Here is a 16,474-nt window from a genome sequence, read left to right on the forward strand (position 1 = left end):
CACGACGTGTCAATATGGTGGGAACGATGGACCCACAAAGCAGAAAAAATCGACCATTGACAGAGTTGAAGAAATTTGACAAGGAAAAATATGTCGACAAGAGAAAGGAGAATGGCGACAGGATAAGCTATTTGAATGCATCGGGAGCCTTTAGTCAGAAACAAGTTTTTGCCCAAATGCTCGGGGGCTACTTCGAAGAAAGAAAAATTTCGACAATGGCAAATATAGAAAATGTTGAGCCTACAACCAAGCACAAGTTCTTGGCTGTAGCCTCGGGGGCTACTCCCATCGGGAGCGCTGTTCGCGCACCCGATAAATAAATAAAAAAAAAAAGAAAGAGAGAAGAAGGAGGAAAGAATATCGGGAGATAATGGCAATATAGTGACAAGGTGGACTAAAATGTTGAGCCTACAACCAAGCACAAGTTCTTGGCCGTAGCCTCGGAGCTACTCCCATCGGGAACGCCGTTCGCGTGCCCGATGAAATTAACAAAGGAAAAATAGAACAAGCAAGATAGTATATTTCGAGTTATCATTAACTCTCCATATACTCCCATCGGGAAAGCAATATAAGTCATATTTGACTCAATAAAATGTGCCATTCCAACAGCCTGAAAAGCACTCGACAATATATTCTCGTAACGCCGAAGTTGCGATCAATTTCTGAATGCCGCAAAATTGCGAAGGTAAGACCCCGCACCTATTCTCGCCGGGCGTGGCATCGCCGAAGATCGCGCTCCGCTATTTTTATCCGTATCAACAGATACGAAGAAAAATCCTAACGGACGCGTTAGGTACTCGATCAATTTAACTGGGACTCGACAGAATGGTAAGACCTTAAGCGGCGCCCGTCGAAGTTTACACCAGCATCCCGAAATCATGTCCAGGGACGTGATTTTGAAGTAGGTTTTTGCGGATTGCCACTAGAGCAGCTTAACTAGTACCCGATCCGTCGATGAACTAGCCCCAACTACCAATATCCCCGTACAATATAGAATTTTATGAGAAAGAGTATGAAAGTTAGAGCTTTCGAGTAAAAATAAACAATGGAGATTTTCCCCGACTCTATGATTCAAGCAAAATCTCGGGGCTACCGACATAGGCATCCCAAATGGGCCCGCCTCATATAGTACCCGGGGTTTATTGAAGGCCCACTACCCGAAGAATAAGAAGACTCGAGAGCCCAAGATGTATTTAAGGAAAAGATAGAGTTGTAATAGGAAGTGTTATTTGTAATCCGGCGGGATGAGTTAGAAACCGTCCCGACTATGTAATCCTTGTATAGCACGAATCCCTCGGCTCCACCTATATAAAGGGGGGTCGGGGACGAGAAGATCATCGAATCATTGTCCGCAAACCCTAGTTTTCATATCCGTCGAGTACTTTTCGGCTGAAACCTTCGAGATCTACTTGCCCTCTACTTCTAACTAAACCCTAGCCTATAATCCATAGGCATTGACAAGTTAATCCCTTGTCACCCCGGGCGTTGATTTCGTCCAATTCCGAGAATATTTCCTTACTAGGATTTCTGAAACCAAAAACAGCAGAAAACAACAACTGGCTCTTCGGCATCTCGTTAATAGGTTAGTGCCGGAAAATGCATAAATATGACATAAAGTATGCATAAAACATGTAGATATCATCAATAATGTGGCATGGAACATAAGAAATTATCGATACGTCGGAGACGTATCAGCATCCCCAAGCTTAGTTCCTGCTCGTCCCGAGCAGGTAAACGATAACAAAGATAATTTCTGGAGTGACATGCCATCATAACCTTGATCATACTATTGTAAGCATATGTAATGAATGCAGCGATCAAAACAATGGTAATGACATGAGTAAACAAATGAATCATAAAGAAAATACTTTTCATGAATAGTACTTTCAAGACAAGCATCAATAAGTCTTGCATAAGAGTTAACTCATAAAGCAATAAATCAAAGTAAAGGTATTGAAGCAACACAAAGGAAGATTAAGTTTCAGCGGTTGCTTTCAACTTATAACATGTATATCTCATGGATATTGTCAATGTAAAGTAATATAACAAGTGCAATATGCAAGTATGTAGGAATCAATGCACAGTTCACACAAGTGTTTGCTTCTTGAGGTGGAGAGAGATAGGTGAACTGACTCAACAATAAAAGTAAAAGATGGGCCCTTCGCAGAGGGAAGCATTGATTGCTATATTTGTGCTAGAGCTTTGGTTTTGAAAACAAGAAACAATTTTGTCAACGGTAGTAATAAAGCATATGTGTTATGTAAATTATATCTTACAAGTTGCAAGCCTCATGCATAGTATACTAATAGTGCCCGCACCTTGTCCTAATTAGCTTGGATTACCGGGATTATCATCGCAATACACATGTTTTAACCAAGTGTCACAAAGGGGTACCTCTATGCCGCCTGTACAAAGGTCTAAGGAGAAAGCTCGCATTGGATTTCTCGCTTTTGATTATTCTTAACTTAGACATCTATACCGGGACAACATAGACAACAGATAATGGACTCCCCTTTAATGCATAAGCATTTAGCAACTATTAATGTTCTCATATGAGATTGAGGACATATGTCCAAAACTGAAACTTCCACCATGGATCATGGCTTTAGTTAGCGGCCCAATGTTCTTCTCTAACATTATGCATGCTCTAACCATTAAATGAGTGGTAAATCTCCCTTACTTCGGACAAGACGGACATGCATAGCAACTCACATGATATTCAACAAAGAGTAGTTGATGGCGTCCCCAGGAACATGGTTATCGCACAACAAACAACTTAATAAGAGATAAAGTGCATAAGTACATATTCAATACCACAATAGTTTTTAAGCTATTTGTCCCATGAGCTATATATTGCAAAGACAAAGAATAGAAATTTTAAAGGTAGCACTCAAGAAATTTACTTTGGAATGGCGGAGAAATACCATGTAGTAGGTAGGTATGGTGGACACAAATGGCATAGTGGTTGGCTCAAGGATTTTGGATGCATGAGAAGTATTCCCTCTCGATACAAGGTTTAGGCTAGCAAGGTTATATGAAACAAACACAAGGATGAACCCGTGCAGCAAAACTCACATAAAAGATATATTGTAAACATTATAAGACTCTACACCGTCTTCCTTGTTGTTCAAACTCAATACTAGAAATTATCTAGACTTTAGAGAGACCAATTATGCAAACCAAATTTTAGCAAGCTCTATGTATTTCTTCATTAATAGGTGCAAAGTATATGATGCAAGAGCTTAAACATGAGCACAACAATTGCCAAGTATCAAATTATTCAAGACATTTTAGAATTACTACATGTAGCATTTCACGATTCCAACCATATAACAATTTAACGAAGAAGATTCAACCTTCGCCATGAATACTATGAGTAAAGCCTAAGGACATATTTGTCCATATGCAACAAGCGGAGCGTGTCTCTCTCCCACACAATGAATGCTAGGATCCATTTTATTCAAACAAAACAAAAACAAAAACAAACCGACGCTCCAAGCAAAGCACATAAGATGTGATGGAATAAAAATATAGTTTCAGTGGAGGAACCTGATAATGTTGTCGATGAAGAAGGGGATGCCTTGGGCATCCCCAAGCTTAGATGCTTGAGTCTTCTTAAAATATGCAGGGGTGAACCACCGGGGCATCCCAAGGCTTAGAGCTTTCACTCTCCTTGATCATATTGTATCATCCTCCTCTCTTGATCCTTGAAAACTTCCTCCACACCAAACTCAAAACAACTCATTAGAGGGTTAGTGCACAATTAAAATTTACATGTTCAGAGGTGACATAATCATTCTTAACACTTCTGGACATTGCTCAAAGCTACTGAAAGTCAATGGAATAGAAAAATCCACCAAGCATAACAAAACAGGCAATGCGAAATAAAAGGCAGAATCTGTCAAAACAGAACAGTTCGTAAAGACGAATTTTATTGAGGCACCAGACTTGCTCAGATGAAAATTCTCAAATTGAATGAAAGTTGCATACATATCTGAGGATCATCACGTAAATTGGCATAATTTTCTGAGTTACCTACAGAGAATTAGGCCCAGATTCGTGACAGCAAAGAAATCTGTTTCTGCGCAGTAATCCAAATTTAGTATGAACCTTACTATCAAAGACTTTACTTGGAACAACAATGCACAAAACTAAGATAAGGAGAGGTTGCTACAGTAGTAACAACTTCCAAGACTCAAATATAAAATAAAATTGCTTTAGTAAAATAAAGACGTGGGTTATCTCCCAAGAAGTGCTTTCTTTATAGCCATTAAGATGGGCTCAGCAGTTTTAATGATGCACTCGCAAGAAATAAGAGTTGAAGCGAAAGAGAGCATCAAGAAGAAAATTCAAAACAAATTTAAGCCTGACCCACTTCCTATGGAAAGGAATCTTGTAAATAAACAAATTCATGAAGCATAATGCAACAAGCATAGAAAGATAAAACAAGTGTAACTTCAAAAATTTCAGCATATAGAGAGGTGTTTTAGTAACATGAAAACTTCCACAACCATATTTTCCTCTCTCATAATAACTTTCAGTGGCATCATGAGTAAACTCAACAATATAACTATCACATAAAGCATTCTTATCATGAGTCTCATGCATAAAATAATTACTACTCCCAACATAAGCATAGTCATTCTTATTAATTGTTGTGGGAGCAAATTCAACAAAGTAGCTATTATTATTATTCTCATCATCAAATATAGGAGGCATATTGTAATCATAATTAAATTTACTCTCCATAGTAGGCGGCACTAGAAGACCACTATCATTATAATCATCATAAATAGGAGGCAAAGTATCATCAAAGAAAATTTTCTCCTCAATGCTTGGGGGACTAAAAATATCACACTCATCAAAACCAGCTTCCCCAAGCTTAGAATTTTCCATGGCATTAGCAACAATGGTGTTCAAAGCATTCATAGTAATAACATTCCCATTAGCATGCATATAAAGTTCCATGGGTTTTTTAATTCTCTCTTCAAACACATCATGTCCTAATTCAAGATAAAGTTCATAAAGATCTCTCATATTTTTGTTGTTTTCCATTAAGCCTAACTAGTGAAATCACACAACTTAGTATTTTCAGGAGTACCCATTTTAGCAGTAGTAAATAAAGCAAACTAGATAAAATAAATGCAAGTAACTAATTTTTGTGTGTTTTTGATATAGAGTGCAAGACAGTAAATAAAGTAAAGCTAGCAACTAATTTTTTTTGTGTTTTGATATAATGCAGCAAACAAGAAAGTAAATAAAATAAAGCAATACAAAAACAAAGTAAAGAGATTGGATTGTGGAGACTCCCCTTGCAGCGTGTCTTGATCTCCCCGGCAACGGCGCCAGAAAACAGCTGTTGACGTGGGAGTTGAAAAATCTTTGTGGTGTAACTTTTCTTCGTTCCCCGGCAACGGCGCCAGAAAACAGTCTTGATGCGCGTAGATGACACGTCCGTTGGGAACCCCAAGAGGAAGGTGTGATGCGCACAACAGCAAATTTTCCTCGCAAGAAACCAAGGTTTAATCGAACCAGTAGGAGTCAAGAAGCACGTCGAAGGTTGATGGCGGCGGGATGTAGTGCGGCGCAACACCAGGGATTCCGGCGCCAACGTGGAACCCGCACAACACAACCAAAGTACTTTGCCCCAACGAAACGAGTGAGGTTGTCAATCTCACCGGCTTGCTGTAACAAAGGATTAGATGTATAGTGTGGATGATGATTGTTTGCGAGAAAACAAGTAGAACAAGTATTGCGGTAGATTGTATTCGATGTAAAAGAATGGACCAGGGTCCACAGTTCACTAGAGGTGTCTCTCCCATAAGATAAATAGCATGTTGGGTGAACAAATTACAGTTGGGCAATTGACAAATAGAGAGGGCATGACCATGCACATACATGATATGATGAGTATAGTGAGATTTAATTGGGCATTACGACAAAGTACATAGACCGCTATCCAGACATGCATCTATGCCTAAAAAGTCCACCTTCAGAGTTATCATCCGAACCCCTTCCAGTATTAAGTTGCAAACAACGGACAATTGCATTAAGTATGGTGCGTAATGTAATCAATAACTACATCCTCGGACATAGCATCAATGTTTTATCCCTAGTGGCAACAAAGACATCCACAACCTTAGAACTTTCCGTCACTCGTCCCGGATTTAATGGAGGCATGAACCCACTATCGAGCATAAATACTCCCTCTTGGAGTTAAGAGTAAAAACTTGGCCGGAGGCTCTACTAATAACGGAGAGCATGCAAGATCATAAACAACACATAGGTAATAGATTGATAATCAACATAACATAATATTCTCTATCCATCGGATCCCAACAAACACAACATATAGCATTACGGTATAGATGATCTTGATCATGTTAGGCAGCTCACAAGATCCGACAATGAAGCACATAAGGAGAAGACGACCATCTAGCTACCGCTATGGACCCATAGTCCAGGGGTGAACTACTCACTCATCACTCCGGAGGCGACCATAGCGGTGAAGAGTCCTCCGGGAGATGATTCCCCTCTCCGGCAGGGTGCCGGAGGCGATCTCTTGAATCCCCCGAGATGGGATTGGCGGCGGCGGCGTCTCTGGAAGGTTTTCCGTATCGTGGCTCTCGGTACTGGGGGTTTCGCGACGAAGACTATATGTAGGCGGAAGGGCCGTTCTGTTGTGGCGGCGCCTCGTGGCCCCACTTCGTAAGTCCTCCGGTCTTCTGGAAGCTTCGTGTAAAAATAGGCCCCTGGGCGTTGATTTCGTCCAATTCCGAGAATATTTCCTTACTAGGATTTCTGAAACCAAAAACAACAGAGAACAACAACTGGCTCTTCGGCATCTCGTTAATAGGTTAGTGCCGGAAAATGCATAAATATGACATAAAGTATGCATAAAACATGTAGATATCATCAATAATGTGGCATGGAACATAAGAAATTATCGATACGTCGGAGACGTATCAGGGTCTTCTTCCCCAAAGTTCCTCAACCGTTTGAGCTCGTTTTTGCCCCCATTTTTGACCTTCTTTGAGCTTGCTATCTCCCTCTCCCTCCCATGAATCTTGCATCTATTTGAGAGATAGATAGAGGAGATCTAGATCTACACCTTCACCAATCAAATCCCTCTCTTTGTGAGGGGAATCCGATGAGATCTAGATCTTGGAGAAATTTGGTGTTTCTCCTCCTATTTGTTCTTCCTCTCTTATTCCCCCAATAGCTTTTGTAGCTTTGTTGGAATTTGAGAGAGAAGGATTTGAGCATCTTTGTGGTGTTCTTGCCATTGCATTTGGTGCATCGGTTTGAGTTCTCCACGGTGATTCGTGGAAGTGAAAGCAAGAAGTTGTTACTCTTGGGTTCTTGGAACCCTAGACGGATTTGAGGCCTTTGTGGTGATTTCTTGGGAGCCTCCAATTAAGTTGTGGATGCGTGCCCCAAGCTTTGTGTAAGGCCCGGTTTCCGCCTCGAAGGAAATCCCTTAGTGGAACCGTGACCTAGGCCTTTGTGGCGAGGGTCACCGGAGATTTAGGTGAGGCGCCTTCGTGGCGTTCGGTGTGTGGTGTGAGTACCGCATCTTGGGGTGAGGCCTTTGTGGCGTTGGTGTGCATCGAGCAACCACACCTCAAGGTGAGCCTCTTGTGGCGTTCGGGAGCACTAAGCCACCGCACCTCTCCACCGGAGATTAGCACTCGCAAGAGTGTGAACTCCGGGATAAATCATCGTCTCCCGCGTGCCTCGGTTATCTCTATACCCGAGCTCTTTACTTATGCACTTTACCTTGTGATAGCCATCGTGCTTGAAGTTATTTATATCTTGCTATCACATACTTGCTTGTATTGCTTAGCATAAGTTGTTGGAGCACATAGATGAACCTTTGCTTAGAATAAGTTGTTGGTGCACATAGGTGAACCAAAGTATATAGGCTTTGGGCTTGACAAAGTAAACGCTAGTTTTATTCCGCATTTGTTAAGCCCATCTCGTAAAAGTTTTAAATCTCCTATTCACCCCCCCTCTAGGCGACATCCGTGTCCTTTCAGTGACGTGCAGTTGGCGCATCGGCGCGCACGCCGGGCGGGAAAAGACCACCGCGGGGGCCAGTCGAGGCACTGGCGGACGAACCGATGTCCGTCACGCGGCCAGAATCGGCTGCTGACCCTGGCGCCTCCTGATCCGAGGAGGATCTCGACGCAGATCCCGAAGACGATCGTGCAGAGGTATCCAGGGAAGCTGATTGGCAAGAAATAGTAGGAGAATCTACTCCGGGATGCGTGCCAGCACTTGAAAAATCACTAGAATAGCCATCTGGACCAGAATTTTGATCAGATTCCTGCACAATGGACTCAACAGGAACATTATTAGCAGGATTAGCGTCAGTGGCAAACTGTAAATCATCCCCCTCATGATCATGCATATGGATAGGTTGTAAGGAGGAAGGAAGAAGGAGAATTTCTGCTCGCAACTGTGCGCCGGCATTAGCATGAAGGGAGGCAAACGGAAAAACTGATTCATCAAACACAATATCACGTGAGATGTACACACGACCAGTTGAAATATCAAGACACTTGTAACCTTTGTGTTGATTACTATACCCAAGAAAAGCACATTGCTTAGAGCGAAATTCGAGTTTACGCTTGTTATACGGTCGAAGATTTGGCCAACAGGCACACCCAAAGATCCGCAGAAAACTATAATCCCCTTTATGATCAAGGAGACGCTCAATGGGAGTTTGAGAGTTAATCACCTTACTAGGAGGACGATTAATAAGATAGACCGCCGTGAGAAACGCCTCATCCCAAAACTTCATAGGCATGGATGCATAAGCTAGGAGAGACAGGCCAACCTCAACAATATGCCTATGCTTGCGCTCAGCTGGACCATTCTGATGATGCGCATGAGGACATGACACAAGGTGGGAGATCCCAACCTTCTGAAACAAAGAATCTGATACTCACCACCCCAATCAGTTTGCATGGCAATAATTTTCTTATCAAAGAGTCGCTCAACAAGATGCTGAAAGTCATGAAACTTTTGAAACAGATCAAATTTATTTTTCAGAAGATATATCCAGGTAAACTTGCTATAATCATCAATAAAACTAACATAGTATTTATATCTTCCAACAGAGCCTGGAGCAGGGCCCCAAACATCAGAAAATACAAGTTCAAAGGGAAAAGTAGACACACTTGATGATATATGATAAGGTAGCTGATGGCTCTTGGCCTTTTGACAAGCATCACACACTGACTCTTTGTTTGACTTACTAAACTGAATATTATTCTCATGAAGGACTTGATGAACTATAGCTGAAGAAGGATGACCTAAACGCCTATGCCAAAGCGAAGAAGACGACTTGGCTACACCATGGACTTGCCGGCCAGAAGTGGAAGATGATGGCGCCGGCATGGGTAGAGGCCTCCCACACATTTACCTTGTAGGAGGATTTCCCTCGTGTACTGATCCTTAACAAAGAAAGAGTTAGGCCAGTACTCAACAAAGGCATGATTATCTGTAGCAAGACGACTAGTGGATAAAAGACTTTTAGTGGCTTTGGGAACATGCAAGATGTTTTTGAGATGCAAATCACGAGTAGGGGTATGAATTACAGAATGACCAACATGTCGAATATCCATACCTGCACCACTGGCTGTATGAATCTGCTCGTTCCCATTGTAGCGATCACGAACATGAAGCTTCTCTAGCTCGCCCGTGACATGATCCGTAGCACCTGAGTCACTATACTAGTTGGTATCAACCCCATAGGATCCAGACCCATAGGTTGCTCCAGCAGACTTGTCAGGGCCCCGATAGTTCTTCTGAAACCTTTTCCAGCAATTCAGCATTGTATGACCAGTCTTGCCACACACCTGACAGACGTCATCACTTCGCCCACCTCCATAGGGGCGATTTCCTTGTGGATTGCGCCCACCTTCATTGCCTCGGCCACCTCTGTAGCCGCCACGTTAGTTATTGTTGCGTTGATCATAGCCACCCCGTTGATCACGATACTGAAACTGCTGCTGATCACGATACTGATCATGAAAGGGAGCACGTCCACGGCCACCACTGCGGCCACCACGGGTTGCAGCATTCACCGATGATCCTGTTATCACCAGAATTTGACCGAGTCAGAGGTGGGCCGCGATCGAGATGGGTTTGAAGAATATACATGGAAGAAATACGTGAATCGGCCTTGTGCAACATTTGGGCTAATTAGCCCTTGTATCATGTAACATATTAGATTACGAGTCGGTTAGGAGATAGAGTTTTACCCGTGCACGGTTAGGTGCACGCCTGAATTAGAAAGTCCCCTAGACTATAAGTATGTATCTAGGGTTTATGGAATAAACAACAACCAACGTTCAACACAAACAAATCTCGGCGCATCGCCAACTCCTTCGTCTCGAGGGTTTCTCCGGTAAGCACCATGCTGCCTAGATCGCATCTTGCGATCTAGGCAGCACAAGCCTGCCCACGTTGTTCATGCGTTGCTCGTGCCGAAGCCTTTTTGATGGCGAGCAACGTAGTTATCTTAGATGTGTTAGGGTTAGCATTGTTCTTCGTATCATATGCTGTCGTAGTGCAACCCTTATACATCTAGCCGCCCTTACACTTGTCTTAGGTGTAGGGGCGGCACCCCGCTTGATCATAGTTTAGTAGATCCGATCCGTTACGATTGCTCCTTGTTCATCAAGGATTAGTTTAACATCCGCAATAGTTAGGCCTTACAAAGGGTTGGAGGATCCAGCGGCGTGTAGGGTGGAGTTTGCTAGCCCTAGACAGGACGTTCCGGGGTCAACCTCGTGTTGGTTTTTAGGCCCTGTCTAGGATCGGCTTACGGTCACCGTATGCGAGCGCGAGGCCCAATCGTGAGTAGGATGATCCGATTATGCGGTGAAAACCCTAAATCGTCGTAGATCGTTTTAACTTTATCTTGATCAAGCAGGACCACCATATATTCGGACACCTTGTACGAATCATGGGTGGATCGGCTCTTTGAGCCGATTCAAAGGATAACCTGAGAGCCGATCGAGGCTCGTATTTAACGTTTACGTGTATGCCATGCAGGAAACTAAGCGAGGCATCATCCAACACCTTCCCCGACCAGGTATAGGTCAGGTGGCACGCCCTTGCGATAGCATCGGACGTGTGACCAGGAGGCTTTGCGGGCCGTCGCTCCGAGGGACCGGGGCCAGCCGCAGCCCTAGTTGTTCCCGGCTCTACTGTGTTGCCAATCACTGCCCGCCGGTGGGTTTCTGACGCCAACACATTCTGGCACGCCCGGTGGGACAATCTTCGACATCCACCGCATCGCCATCTACATCCGAGATGGCGGAAAGCACTCCGGTCAAGTACGAGGATCGGACTGACGAGCTCAAGAAGAAGCATGACGAAATCAAGGCAGTCCTCGAAGCCGAACTCATCGGCTCTTTCCACGTAACCCGCTCCCATGGCGTCGGTGGAAGGGGTTCACACCCGAAGGCGCACTCGATGGAGTGGACCCGTCCGCCCCGTCGAAGAACGCACCGTGTCGCTGCGTCAGGAGATCAACTACATGGTGGCTCATTCGCCGCACCGCCACTCGAGAGCCTCGGTGAACACTTTGGAGCGTGTCGCCTCGCGTGTGGTCCAGGAAATCATGAGCCACCGGTATTCTCCGTCCGGACCAGCTCTAGGGACTTACAAAGGAGAGATGCCACTCCAGTCCCATCCTCCGCCGCCGTTCGCATGGGCAGCACCGGAAGTGCCGAACTCATCGGCATACGTCGTCTACAAGATTGGTGGTGATCCTAGTGACTACCAATTCCTACTTGAGGCACCCAAGGAGATCCCGCACGGATACGCGTGCGCATACGTACCGACCGCAATACCCGGGCACTCTCGAACCAGAGTTGCAACAAGCAGGGGCCTCCGGAACAGCAGGAGGAACGTCGGGAGCCGATCTTGAGAAGCAAACGTGGTTAGCTAAGTACGCCACTCCGACAAACCTCCGCAGCCCAGCTCCCGCAGCTTGGCTTAGAACCGGAAAAGCAAGCATGGCTGGTCAAGTATGCCACCCCGGCGAATCTTCGTGGTTCGACACCTTCACCCATCACCGCGGATCAGATTTGTGCAATTCTGAAAGATCAGTTCGGCATGATGCCGAAAAGGAAGACGTTCGGCTATACCAAGCCGTACCCCAACGACTATGAACTGATCCCGCTACCACCCAAATATCGGCTCCCGGACTTCACAAAGTTTAGTGGATCAGATTGTTCCAGCTCCATCGAGCATGCGAGCCGATATTTGGCACAGCTGGGCACGATCTCAAGCATCGGACGAGTTGCGTGTGAGGTTCTTCGCGCAGTCCCTCACAGGATCGGCTTTCGGGTGGTACACATCGCTGCCACCGAACTCCATCCGGACTTGGAAGCAGCTTGGAAGAGCAGCTCCATGAGCAGTATCACTCGTAGGCTTTCGAGGCCGGCATTGCCGATCTAGCACAAGTACGACGAAGCGCGGGGAGACAAGTGTCGAATACATCCAGCGCTTCGAGACCATTAGGAACCGATGCTATTCGGTTCACGTAAGTGAAAAAGAAGCAGTCGAGTTGGATGTGGTGGGTCTCTCATCATCGATCAAGGACGTGGCCTCCCAAGCGTACTACCCTTCATTGGCGCACATGGTGCGAAGCTGTCGCATATGAACAAGCCGCCACCCGGATGTTTACCAGGACAAATTCAAGCGTGCGGTAGCCCTGGTTGAGGCGGACGAGGATGAAGGTGCTGCGGGAGATCGAGAGGTAGCAAGTGGCTGAATGGACTCGAGCGGCAGGCCCCGTGTCCTGCAAATGGGTAAAGCCACAAGGCCCTCCAAAAGGGTTCGACTTCGACGTGACCAAAACTGAGCAGATTTTCGATCTCTTACTCACGGAGAAGCATATAAAGGTACCCGAAGGCCACAAGATCCCCACGGTTCAAGAGCTCGGAAAGCCATACTGCAAGTGGCATAACACGTTCACCCACACCACCAACGACTGCAGGGTGTGGCGGCAGCAGATCCAAATGGCGATAGAAAATGGACGGCTAATTTTCAACCAAGCACGCCATGAAAGTCGACACACACCCCTTCCCCGCCGTGAACATGGTGGAGTATACTTACCATGGAGGGTGCCAGCCAGATCTCTCGTGCAATATCAACATGGTAGGGCTTGGGAACCACTCTGGTAAGGACGGAGATGAGGGCAGCTGCTCATAGCAAAGATACAGAGGAAGCCGCTCCACGCGATCGGCTCCGCCAAGACGGCAAGTGCTACGTCACAGAGGGAGAAGTGGAGAACATAAGATATCAGCGACCTCTCTCTGATCACCTCCTCAACAAGTATGTGAGTCGGTATGACCAACGCCGGCGATACGGCGATGATGATGAAAGAGATCGTCTGGCCAGAGAAGCCAGAAGACATCGTCGGCACGATCGCGATGTGGAGGAGTACGAGCGCCGTGCCAAGGAAAAGTCAGGGGAGCAAGACGACGTGGATAGGCACTGGGACTGCCCCTTCTTCAGACACTGCTGGGATTCAGGAATGAGCCGATTGCCCACAATCGGCAATTGCCCGTAATGCAACCGAAGAAGAAGGAGACAGACCAACGTGTCCGTGTTCAACGCCTAGGGCCTCTCCCGCCACAAAGCAAACGTGCTGAGTCCCCTCGGTTAGAAGATCTCGAGGATTCAGAAGACGAGGGGGAAGAAGAAGACAGGTACCACCGGCCAAGGTGGTGCCCTGATGGGCTCAACCGTTTCCAAAAGCGCAGGGTTCAGCGATTGCGCGGCCTGGAGGAAGCCGAAAGGCTATACTTGCATACACTGAGGAAGGCACGACCCGATCCGGTCGCGAAAGTTCAGCGAACCCTGGATGAAGAGGGTCGTCCACGGAAAATGGAGTGGCCCCCCAAGCAAAGGAAAGCCGATGATGAAACATCGGCTGGCACAAACATGGTGCTCGTCCTTCCGACGAAGCTTAGTGCTCCACGATTACACAATGCACTCGAGGTGGACGACAGCAAGCGCACCAACATGGTAAAGTCAGAGATTGGGCTGGTTTTATCCACTGGCCTAACCATGTAGCTGGAGCAAATCAATGAGCAAACATGGCGAGGCTGATCCTTGTGATCGGCCCCAAAAAGTTTATGGAGGAACATTACAAAACCTTCATCGAACAAGCAACGTGGAGGCCGATTCCAGCAATCGGCCAAAATTATCCTCACCTTCCATTCTGCTTGGGTTCAACATTTGATCCAACAGGGAATACCTAAAAAACCGATACCATCAATTCTCTTGACAGAATCGGCTCGGGGGGCACCTAGGTGGATGAAACACGAGGATATGCAGTAGGAATGTCTTGCAAGTGCCCAGCAGCCCAAGATATTCTTTGATGATGGGTGTTGAGGTATGGGGGCCGATACATAAATCGGCCGTAAAAAAATTCAAAAAATTTTAAGCACAGCCGATGCAGCAGACATCGACTTAAGGATATAAAGCCGATGCATGGCCATCGACTCGAGAGGTATAACTGTGATAATCAGAGGATCAATGGAGCAGGAAGTGGATCCTCTCTTCAAGGATCTCCGGGTTCTCTTTGCGAGTATTCGTGTCCGCAGTATCGGCTGGGGCAGTTTGAGGATCATGACCCTGACCAATGCCAAGAACAGCATGGACGTGCAGATCAGGTTAAGGATGGATTGCATCAAATCCGCCAAAGCAAGGAGCTGATCTGACCTGCAAGGCACGAGAAGTGGACTGAAGAAGCTCGGGGGGCAGCTCACCTTGAAGGTTCTCTGCTCTGGGGAGCCGATGTTGTTAAAATCGGCTGGCTACGTCATGATTTGAGGCCAATGGCGGCACAGTTGGCTGATTCGCCTTGATTAAGGCTCGGGGGGCAGCTCGCCCTAAAGATCCTTGCTCTGGGGAGCCGATTTGGTTGGAATCGGCTAGCCCTACATCGCAACTGGTCTGGAGAGTGGTGTTCTGTTACGGAGTCATCGGCTTGAGCATCCAAGACAGCTTCCGTGGCTCTGTTAAAGACGCCCGCTCAAGATCAAGTCGCCAGCCTACCAAGATCGGCTGTGCCATCGTCATCGGCAGAGCTGGCTAGCTTGGAGGGATGACTGAATTGGCCTGTCTCGCAGATTATCGTGAGAAACTGATGCGTTGCCATCAGTCATTAAGCATGGATTAGGCCAACAGTCGACAAAGTCAGATGAGGAAAAATCGGCTAAATCAGCATGAAAGAAATCGGCGAAATCAAGTTAAGGGAAATTCTTCATTAATATTGGGATTTCTTACAATGAAGAGCCGACGGCTCAAAATAAGAACAAAAGAAGAGCCGATTGCTCAAGGGACTACTCGATCCTACATAACTACTCCTCGCTAGCGTCGTCGTCGGCGTCGCCATCGGCGCTACCGCCGGGAGAAGTCCTCGCCGCCGCCGCCCCGCGCCGTCGGCTGGGGCTTCCTCCTCCTCCTCGTCATCATCATCATCCTCGCTATCCGCCCAGCTGCGGAAGCGCTTCGTTGGAGGATACCCAACGGAGGAGGAGGAATCGTCTTCCTCCTCCTCATCTTCTCCTTCCTCGTCGTCATCGTCGTCCTCGCTGTCCGCCCACATGCGGGAGCGCTTCTTCGACGGGAGCCTCGGCGGAGGGGGAGGCCTTGGTCTTCTCTCGCTTCTCCTTCTTTCTTCTCCTTGTCAGAGGAGATGGGGTTCGCCCCGGAGTGGAGGTCGTCCTCTTCCTTGTTCTTCGGCGACGATTGGAGGGGGAGGCCTGAGGGGGAAGAGGAAGAGGAAGACATTGCTACAGGGAAGAGGGTTTTTTGGATGCCGATAGCTGGAACAGAGGAAGAGGATGAAGAGGGCTAATCAGTCGGCACGGTTAAATAAAGGGAGGAGCCTAGTGGAAATTTAATGCTATTGCAGTTTCCGAGATGCTAAGGCTGTCAAGATTTTGTAGAGAGGCCAAGGAGGCGAGGCGAAATGATGGAAGATTCTGCGGCAGTCCTGCTCTGCCACGACATGACCCGACGAAAGAAAGCGTAATGATTTTGGAAATATCATTTCCAAAACTAGGGGGGCATGTGTTATCACCAGAATTTGACCGAGTCAGAGGTGGGCCGCGATCGAGATGGGTTTGAAGAATATACATGGAAGAAATACGTGAATCGGCCTTGTGCAACGTTTGGGCTAATTTGCCCTTGTATCATGTAACATATTAGATTACGAGTCGGTTAGGAGATAGAGTTTTACCCGTGCACGGTTAGGTGCACGCCTGAATTAGAAAGTCCCCCGGACTATAAATATGTATCTAGGGTTTATGGAATAAACAACAACCAACGTTCAACACAAACAAATCTCGGCGCATCGCCAACTCCTTCGTCTCGAGGGTTTCTCCGGTAAGCACCATGCTGCCTAGATCGCATCTTGCGATCTAGGCAGACAAGC

This window comes from Lolium rigidum, chromosome 2, assembly GCF_022539505.1.
Source record: "Lolium rigidum isolate FL_2022 chromosome 2, APGP_CSIRO_Lrig_0.1, whole genome shotgun sequence".
Classification (NCBI taxonomy): Eukaryota; Viridiplantae; Streptophyta; class Magnoliopsida; order Poales; family Poaceae; genus Lolium; species Lolium rigidum.